We start from the raw sequence: 10688 nt of genomic DNA on the forward strand, positions 1-10688 counted from the left end.
CTGGATGAACAGTAGACGGTGGAGGGGTGCCCGTGGAGGGGTGGTTGAACAGTAGCCGGTGGAGTAGCGCGCGGTTGAGGCTGGATGAACAGGAGCCCGTGGAGGCTCGAGGAGGTCGACGATAGCCCGTGGAGGCTGGAGGAGGTCGACGGTGGAGATGAACAGTATCCCGTGGAGTCCCGTTTTGCGGTACGCCACACCCCTCCCGATGAAGAAGACCCCCGTTTCGACTGTAGGAGGTCCGTTTCGTCCGTTTTGCGGTACACCACACCCCTCCTGATCAACAGGACCCCCGTTTCGACCGTAGGAAGCCCGTTTCGTCTGTTTTGCGGTACGCCACACCCCTCCCGATCAACAGGACCCCCGTTTCGACCGTAGGAGGTCCTTTTCCTCCGTTTTGCGGTACGCCACACCCCTCCCAATCAACAGGACCCAGTTCCAAACATAGGAGGTCCGTTTCAACCGTTTTGCGGTACGCCAGGCCTCGTTTCCATCGCCTGTTCCGTCCAAGCCCTCCCGATGAACACGACCACGCATTCCGTTCCGACCCAGCCAGTTGGCTCCCACGCATTCCGTTGCCTCTCGAAGAACATGACGCATTCCGTTGCCTCCCCATGAACATGACGCATTACGTTGCCTCCCCATGAACACGATGCATTCCGTTGCCTCCCTATGAACAGAACGACGACGCTGTTTATCCATTCCGACCCATCCATGTAGACGAGCCCTGGATGTACGTATGCGCGAGTAGGCGTTCGAGACCCCGCCCGTATTTACACATATGTGGCCGTATTTTCTTTCTTGCACCCTGGCCGCTGTACGTACGTGTAGATGCTACGTGCACGCCTCTACTACGACACGTGCGCGCCTCTACTACGACACATGCGCGCCTCTACATCGACCAGTATGTACGTACACATTTGCGACCAGAATGACAATGCTATGTACGCTTCGACCAGGTGGGTCCCGACTGTCAGGCACTTCCTTGCGTGCGAAGATGTAGCTAGTGGGTCCCAGCAGTCAGGGGGGCGAATCGTTTTTTTGCCCGGACGCACTTCCTTGCGTGCGAAGATGTAGCCGGTGGGTCCCAGCAGTTAGGTGGCAAATCGTTTTTTTGCTCGGACGCACTTCCTTGCGTGCGAAGGTGTAGCTGGTGGGTCCCAGCAGTCAGGGGGGCGAATTGTTTTTTTTTGCCCGGACGCACTTCCTTGCGTGCGAAGATGAAGCTGGTGGGTCCCAGCAGTCAGGGGGAAACGGTTTTTCCACAAAATACAGTGGCCCGTCCGGTGGGTCCCAGCTGTCAGGTGGAGGAATCATTATTTTCCACATAAAAAGAAGGCACTTCCTTGCTGCGGCCGTGGACCCAGCTGTCAGCCTCTCCACGTACAGTCCACGTCCGATGGAAGTCGTTCGTTGACCACGTTGACCAGGCCATGCCGAGAGCACCACGGCGGTGGATGACGGCGAGGCCTAGGAAGGGGATGACGCGGAGCCGGGGAAGACGCGGCAGTGGAAGCCTACGCGAAGAGGAGTACGAGGGTTCACTGGTTCGGCTGTGGTGTGAGGCTGCCGTCGCCGCAGGGCCTGGCCAGTGGTGGGAATAGTAGGGGGTGGTGAGGCCTCCACGGCAGCACAGCCGGCCACGGGAGGCAGGAGCATGCGGCACTACCAGCGCTGCTTTGGGCGGCTGGAGCAAGAAGACCAGAGGTTGAAGAAGCACTACGGCCGTTGGATGGACATCGTGCGGTCACTAGAGCTAGAATCGTTCATATTGACTAAGTTGACAACGCCCTCCGTCCCTGTCAACTTAGTTGGCCCACAAGTCATCCTCCCACTATGGTGGGTCCCAGCTAGCAGGGGGGTATTCATTTTTTGTGCGTAATAAGGAGGCACTTCTTTGTGTGCGAAGATATAGCTGGTGGGTCCGACATGTCAGCGGGGAGGGGGATGTTTTTTTCGCGAAATACAAAGGCCCTTCCGGTGGGTCCCAGCTGTCAGGTGGAGGAATCATTATTTTGCGCGTACACTCCATGGCCGATGGATGTCGTTTGTTGACCACGTTGACCAGGCCGCGCCGAGAGCACCATGGCGGTGGACGACAGTGAGGCCTAGGAAGGGAACAACACGGAGCCGGGGAAGACTCGACAATGGTTGCCCACGCGGTGGGGAGTACGAGGGTTTACTGGTCCGGCTGCCGTCGCCGGAAAATAACAGGAGGTGTGGGTGAGTAGAGGAATGGCCTGGCCAGCAATGAAGTAGGGTGGGGCGGTGTGGCCTGTGCGGCAGCACAGCCGGCCACGGGAGGCAGGAGGTGGCAGTCCCACCGGAGCTAGTTTGGGTGGCTGGAGCAAGAAGATCAGATATTGAAGAAGCAGCACGACCGTTGGACTAGAATCGTTTGTGGACTAAGTTGACAAAGCCAAAGTACACGTCAACCTAGTAGACCCACAAGTCAGCCTCCAAATCTGTCCCAAACAGCATACAGCCCGAAATTTCTAGCCAGATTCAAATTAATTTTAAATCTAAAAATACCTTAATTTAAATTCAATGAAATTTTACCCGCACAAAAACAATGAAATTTAAAATATCAAAATCCGAAAGAAAATAGTATTTTGGAACTAATTGCCTGTTCATTGTATGTTTTCATTTTACAGCCCATTTATTATTAGTTATAGCCCATTTCTTATTACTTATAGCCCATTTTCTGGGCAAAATGCATCCCTCCTCGTCTTGAAAGATTTCCGGCCCAGCAGGGCGTAGAAAAGCATGTAGGCCTATGTTGGTTATTCTGCAAAAAACAAAATAGCTGGCTAGCCATTTTCAGAAAGGAAAAAAACAAACTGGGCTGGTCATGTGCTAAACATATGAAATAAAAGCCTGGGCTAGACGGGCCATGGGTCCCACACAACCCAGTTGATACCCTTCTCCGTCCCAAAAAAATAAAATTACTGTGCGCGCTGCTGGGTCCCTACTGTCATCCTCACCATGTACAATCATCTCCTTATTCCTCTCGGTTGTTGACCATGTTGACAACACCGGAGGGTGGCTCCGCGGCAAGCGAACCAAGGCGGAGGACGATGGTGAGGCCTCGGATGGGAACGAACAGGAGCCGGGGAAGATCACAGCCAGCCGTGGGAGGCGGGAGCAGGCGGTCCCGCCGGCGCTGGTTTGGCTTTGGCGGCTTGAGGAAGAAGAGACTGAAGAAACGCGATAGACATTGAATGTCAATCCAACGGTCAAGGTTGGCGCAATCGTTTGTTGACTAAGCGGACACCAAGTAACATACTTTTATATAGAGGAAGAAAACTGCGAGGAAAATGCGTTCGTCTACCGTCCTCCTCACAGGGAATGTTCGCCACATAAGTGACTAGCGCCCTTGGTTTTCAACCGAGAGGTCTTGGGTTCGAGTCCCAGGAACTCTCAATTTTGTCCTCCTTCCTTCCTCGCAAAAAAAGGGAAAGAAAATCAAAGACTTGGGAAGGCGTACAGAACAAGCTAGTGTACCAGTAAAGAGATGTTGCCGAGTTTTAGAAAAAAGAAAGACATGCTCCTGTAGCTGGTTCGAATCCAAACCTAGACTATGACTATATATGGTGCTATGCTACTCTGCAAGTAATGAAACTGGCATATCCAACATTCGCTTCTCCTCTTCTCTACTTACTCTGCCTAGCATTAGAAGCTCTGGCCGCAGCAACCATGTCCGCTGGCTACTCGTCCACCTGCTCTTTAGCAGGCAACAACCAGATATGCGCCAAGTCGCCACCCGTACCATCGCCTGTGGGTCTCATCACACCCCCGCCGGCACACGCACCACAACCGATTGCTCATTGCAACCCACTGTCGTTGGTGTGGTGCCACTGCTGCAAATCACGCAGAGTCATTCGTCGCGTCTCAACCACAATCCGCAACCCTGGCCGAGTCTTCTACAAATGCCCGAATCATGGGGTAATAATATGTTTAAGTGTTGTTCTGCTGCTTTTAGTTGCTGATTTTTTTAATAGTTTGGTTGATGATCTTCCAATTTGATTCGTGCAGAAAAGGGAAGATTCGTGTGATTTGTATTTCTGGGAAGTTGTTGATGTGGGGGAATGCAACTACGCTGATTATTTGGTTAGCCGAGGAATCCAAATACCAGCAGGTTGGGGTGTTGGACAAGTAACTGAAGGAACGACAGAAGAGGAAGATGCAGAGCAGAAGGTTAAAGATGCAGTTCCTCTAATCATGGCCAAGCAACAACTACTGAATGGCCTTGCCAGCAATGAGGAGATGAAAGAGCTTGTCAAGATAATGGGCAAAATCGATGTGCTCTGTAGGATGACTGTCTCTTTATTTGTAGTGTATGTAGCACTCGTGATGTATTCAGTGGCTACGACATGAGCACTTTGCTGAAACTAGTAATGAATGAAACCTGTGTAGCAGGCTGGGCGTAGTGTTGTGAACATCTAATGATTTCTATTAACGGAAATCAGCGGGTATCCCCTTTTGCTCATATAAATAAATAAATAGCAGAGGCCCTGTCGGGTCATCTTTGTTCTCTTTCGAAGACGTCGAGAAAATTGCAGTCCAACAGCAAACTATGTCATCAAATTCAAGTTTCACAACCAAATATGAGTACAACTAAACAACAATGTCATCATGTTTTAGTTGTCATACAATCACCAAACACAAATCAGCATACATAACAAGCGATGTTCTCACAGCAAAATACTAAACAACATGTTCCTCAGGTTTCAGTTGTCATAGCAAACACAATTTCACATAGTAGATACGACAAAAGCAATGCAATCATCATCTGCAGCAGCAGCATCAACATCTTCGCCATGTGTATCAGTCTGAATTGTAATTCCCCATGGTGTCATCTTCTTCTTCGTCCTCAACGTCCTCGAACATTGGCTTCTTCCTGATCAACTCTGGTATGTCCACAACACGATAGGCAATCTTTTTGCCGGCGTCATTGACGTGATGGTTCTCAAAGATATTAGGAACATCTGTGTTATCTTGTACATCGGGAGCAGTGTAAGCATCATCTTGTTGTGCAACTTCATTAAACGAATTCCTTTGCTCAAACCTTTGCAATACTCTCCAATCATCGGTACGTGCAAATGTGTCTTCCAAGAAAAATATCTGTGTTGCTTGATTTGCCAAAATAAAAGGCTCGTTGGTCTGGTACGCCGCCTTGACATTGATGGATTTGAAATAATCAGCAGCTCTGGGTTTTGCGATCCTGGAAAACAGGTTATACCAATGACAGCACAACAGAAGCACACACCGTTGATCCTCAAAACTGGAGATATAGTGCAACTGAACAATGTCTGTTATGTTAGCATACATTTTAGTTGTCTCTTTGTCATACGTATCCATGATCATGATGGCACTGTTTTGTATCTTCCTACCTTCGTCTCGTGCAAGGGTGTTGTAGCGCACATCTCCAACAACGAAAGATTCATAATGTCTTACCCGAGTATCAGGACCCATTGCTAGTGAGTAAAGGGCATCATCAACTGCCTGCCCATCCTCCTGCATCTTCTTAACCTATGGTTAGAAAATAGACAAGCTGATCATCTTATGTACTCAATATATTAAAAAACTGACAGTGCACTTCAAAAGCTTACATGGTTCTTGAACCATTTTGCAAATCCCGCCATAAGCAGTTTGTCAATGTTTCTTGGATTTTGCGGCAGTAACTCCTCTTTGTAGATGCTGCACAACATAGTGATCGCGTCAAACATCTAAATATATAAGAATGTGCTGCAAGTTTAGTAGATTACGATGTATAAGCTGCAGTGTTGCACTTATGCTACCTCTTTTAGCACTGCGTTGGTTTTCCCCGAAGAGGAAGGGATGATGCAGCAAAGTAGCGTAAGTATTTCCCTCAGTTTTTGAGAACCAAGGTATCGATCCAGTAGAAGGCTACACACGAGTCCCTCGCACCTGCACAAAACAAATAAATCCTCGCAACCAACGCAAGTAGGGGTTGTCAATTCCTATAGGGCCACTTACGAGAGTGAGATCTGATAAGATAATATTTTTGGTATTTTTATGATAAAGATGCAAATTAAAATAAAGGCAAAGTAACTAACTAAGTAAATAACTAAGTAGTAGGAGATTAATATGATAAATATAGACCCGGGGGCCATATGTTTCACTAGTGGCTTCTCTCGAGAGCATAAGTATTCTACGATGGGTGAACAAATTACTGTTGAGCAATTGACAGAATTGAGCATAGTTATGAGAATATCTAGGTGTGATCATGTATATAGGCATCACGTCCGAGACAAGTAGACCGACTCCTGCCTGCATCTACTACTATTACTCCACTCATCGACCGCTATCCAACATGCATCTAGAGTATTAAGTTAAAAACAGAGTAACGCCTTGAGCAAGATGACATGATGTAAAGGGATAAACTCGTGCAATATGATATAAACCCCATCTTGTTATCCTCGATGACAACAATACAATACTTGCCTAGCTGCCCCTACTGTCACTGGGAAAGGACACCACAAGATTGAACCCAAAGCTAAGCACTTCTCCCATTGCAAGAAAGATCAATCTAGTAGGCCAAACCAAACTGATAATTCGAAGAGGCTTGCAAAGATAACCAATCATACATAAAAGAATTCAGAGAAGATTCAAATATTGTTCATAGATAGACTTGATCATAAACCCACAATTCATCGGTCTCAACAAACACACCGCAAAAAGAAGATTACATCGAATAGATCTCCACAAGAGAGGGGGAGAACATTGTATTGAGATCCAAAAAGAGAGAAGAAGCCATATAGCTACTAACTATGGACCCGTAGGTCTGAAGTAAACTACTCACACTTCATTGGAGAGGCTATGGTGTTGATGTAGAAGCCCTCCGTGATCGATGCCCCCTCCGGCGGAGCTGCGGAACAGTCCCCAAGATGGGATCTCGTGGATACAGAGAGTTACGGTGGTGGAATTAGGGTTTTGGCTCCTGTTCTAATCGTTTGGGGGTACGTGGATATATATAGGAGGAAGAAGTACGTCGGTGGAGCAATAGGGGGCCCACGAGGGTGGAGGGCGCGCCTAGGGGGGGGAGGGCAGGCGCCCCCCCTACCTTGTGGCCTCCTGTTAGTTGGCTTGACGTAGGTTCCAAGTCTCCTGAGTTGTATTTGGTGAGAAAATCACGTTCCCGAAGGTTTCATTCCGTTTGGACTCCGTTTGATATTCAGGCAAAAAACAGCAATTCTGGGCTGGGCCTCCGGTTAATAGGTTAGTCCCAAAGTAATATAAAAGTGGATAATAAAGCCCAATAATGTCCAAAACAGTTGATAATATAGCATGGAACAATAAAAAATTATAGATACGTTGGAGACGTATCAACTTACTTGATATAAGGTATTATCTCAGGACAGTTATTCAACACATACCAAACCATTTTGTCCAAATCTTTAGGTTTGTTCTCTTGTCGACTCTTCCCTGTAACTCGAACAGAATAATCGAAAACATTGAGCCCGGGATTGTCTTCACCCACCTCTTTGCTAAGCTGATCAACTGTTTCAATGTATTTTGAGCAGAATGTCAACCCTTCTGTAGCAATGTAGGCCTCGGCAATGGAACCCTCGGGTCTAGCTCTGTTCCTAACATAGCCCTTGAAAGTGCCTAACCGCCTTTCAATAGGGTACATCCAGCCATACTATACTGGACCTCTAAGTAGTGCCTCATCAGGTAGATGAACAGCCAAATGCACCATCACATCAAAGAAGGCTGGAGGATATATCTTCTCAAGGTCGCATAGGATAGTTGGTATCTTGTCTCTAAGATGCTCCTAAGCATCTATCTTGATATTCCTACTACAAAGTTCCCTGAAGAATTGTCCCAACTCTGCAACTGCTCTGTATAAGTTAGGGCGGCCCAATTCTCTAAGGATAACAGGTAAAACCCTTTGAAGTAGGACGTGGCAGTCATGAGTTTTCAACCCTTGTACCTTGTTTCCATCTGCACTGACTCTCCTTTCAGGGTTGGAAGCAAATCCATGTGGGAATCTCACACGTGACAGGACCTCACAGAATTCTTTTCTTTTTACCTTGTCCAAGACGTACACAACTGGTGCCATATCCCGTGGTTTAACTTCATCTTGCACCTACAAATCCTTTCTGATACCCAGGTGTGTCAAATCAATTCTAGATTTTAAGGTATCTTTCGTCTTGCCTTCAATATTAAGAAGTGTGCTGATAATGCTGTCACATATATTTTTCTCGATGTGCATCACATCAAGATTATGCCGCAGATCCAAATCTTTCCAATACTCCAAGTCCCACAAAGTGGACCTGCGGGTAAACAATAATCTCTCTTCTACCCTGCCACGCGTCCTTTTCCTGCTACCATTACCAGGATGGTTTCCTGGTGTAATATGCCTGACCTTCTCTAATAACACTTGCAACTCATCAGCGGTGAGCCTCTTTGGCGCATCACGGTTTTCATGCTTTGCATTGAACACATGTCTTCGGTATTTTCTAGGATGCGGCATGTCCTTGGCAAGGAAACAACGGTGTCCAATGTAACAAATCTTGCTAAGTATTGCGTATGACAGCGGATTCCTGTCACAGCGAACACATGCATTGTAACCATGTGTCGTTCGCCCTAACATAGTGCCCAAAGCCGGATAATCATGGATGCACCAAATTATAACAGCACGCAGAAAGAAATCAGCTGGTGGGCTGCTATATAGGTCTCGAGTGAGAACACCCTTCCATAGCTGTTGAAGTTCCTCCACAAGAGGCTCCATGAACAAATCAAAATCCTTTCCAGGACTTTTTGGACCTGGGATGAGCAAGGCCATCATGTAGCTTGATTCTTTGGTGCAAACATCTGGAGGCATGTTGTAAGGGATAACAAGCACTGGCCACATGCTATATGTGGCGCTCTGGTGGCCAAATGGGTTAAATCCATCTGAAGCTAAGCCAAGTCTAATGTTTCTCGGGTCAGTAGCAAACTCTTTGTGTTTATCATTGAAGCTTTTCCACTCACTACCATGAGATGGATGGCTCATTACATTCTGATCTCTGTACTCCTGGTTCCTAGAATGCCACAGTACACCCTCTCTTGTTTCAGCATCATGAAACAACCTCTGCAATCTTGGTGTAACTGGAAAATGTCTCAGAACATTATGAGGAATCCTCTTCACAGCATCGCCATCTTTCCATCTTGATGATTTGCATTTTGGGCATTCACTTAAGTTGGCATAATCCTTCCGGAACAGAACACAATTATTCTTACAAACATGGATCATATCATATCCAATTCCAACTACACGAAGGAAATTCTTCATTTTACTGTAGGTGTGTGGCAGCTCAGACGCATCTGGGAAAGATTTGCGGAAAGCAGCCAATATCGCATAGAATGATTTGTTGGTCATCCGCTCAGATGTCTTGACCTGAAGAAAGGTGACCATAGCTGAGAATACTGACAGCTTATTTCCTGGGGTGACAACAACGTTGCATTGTTCCCACATGCGGGCCCACCGTTTTTCTTCTGCAGGTGAAAGTTCACGGAATGCACGAGCATTTCGTAGCATTGTTTCAATGTTGGTCAAACTCACTGGCTCCGCCACCACCACCTCCTCCTCCTCTTCCACCTGAGCATCAGGCAGATCAAGATGGTGATCTGCTGCTTCCACGTAGTCAATAACATTGTCGTTCACAACTTCACCATGATGAACCCACCTAGTATATGTGAGCGACATCCCATACAAGTGTAGATGATTTTGCACAGTTGACTGGGGTCTTGTAACTAAATTCATACAACTGCTACACGGGCAGAGCACATCTGATTTCGGACCACCATACTCAGCTCTGATAAAGTTCATGAAGTTTTCAACCCCCTCGACATATGCAGCGGAGAATCTTCGAGCAAAAGTTATCCAAGTCCTGTCCATCTGTTAGACATACAAATTAGTTCTTCTACTAGATATTACAGGAAAAACATATATGCTTTTTTATGAAGTCCAGAAAAAAATACCTAGGTCGATGTCTAAAGCTATGGCAAGATATTTGGACGAGCAGATCTAAGTAACGAAATATATGTAAAGCTAATTCAGCAAACAGATCTAAGTGCCAAATTATGGCAGGCTGTTTCAGCAGTCAATGAGGCCGAGCACACAACCATCGAACTATCGAAGGCCATCGCAGCAACAAAGATCGAGTATAAAATGGTGTAGAGCTATTTCACCTATCAGATTGGCTACTAGACCATGGCAATCTACGTCACAATAAATATATGGCAGGATATTTTAGCAACTAATCGGCCTTGGCATGCCATCTCAGCTAAGCAGATTGAGTGCAGAACAGGGCAAGGAAGCTTCTTAAGCAGAGCATATTGACAGTAAACTACTTCGGCAAACAGTGAGATTAACAGCGTCTATTAGCTAACATTCAGCGCTACACCGACATGAACGGGGCCTCAGTCTAGAATGCGCGTACCATGGGAGAAGCTGACCGCCGTGCGTCTCCACACGAACGTCGCCAACGGTGGCGGTGCTGACCGCCGTGCGCCTCCACAAGAACGTAGCCAGAGGTGGCGGCACGGCTAGAGGACGACAGTCTACGAGAGCGTATTGTGGGAGCGAGAGGATCGCCGAACCGTGGCGCCGACGTATCGGTGCGGCGGGGAGGGAGGCTTTGGCAGAGCGAATGGAGTGGAGGGGGACAGGGGGAGGG

This window comes from Triticum dicoccoides, chromosome 3A, assembly GCF_002162155.2.
Source record: "Triticum dicoccoides isolate Atlit2015 ecotype Zavitan chromosome 3A, WEW_v2.0, whole genome shotgun sequence".
Taxonomy (NCBI): Eukaryota; Viridiplantae; Streptophyta; class Magnoliopsida; order Poales; family Poaceae; genus Triticum; species Triticum dicoccoides.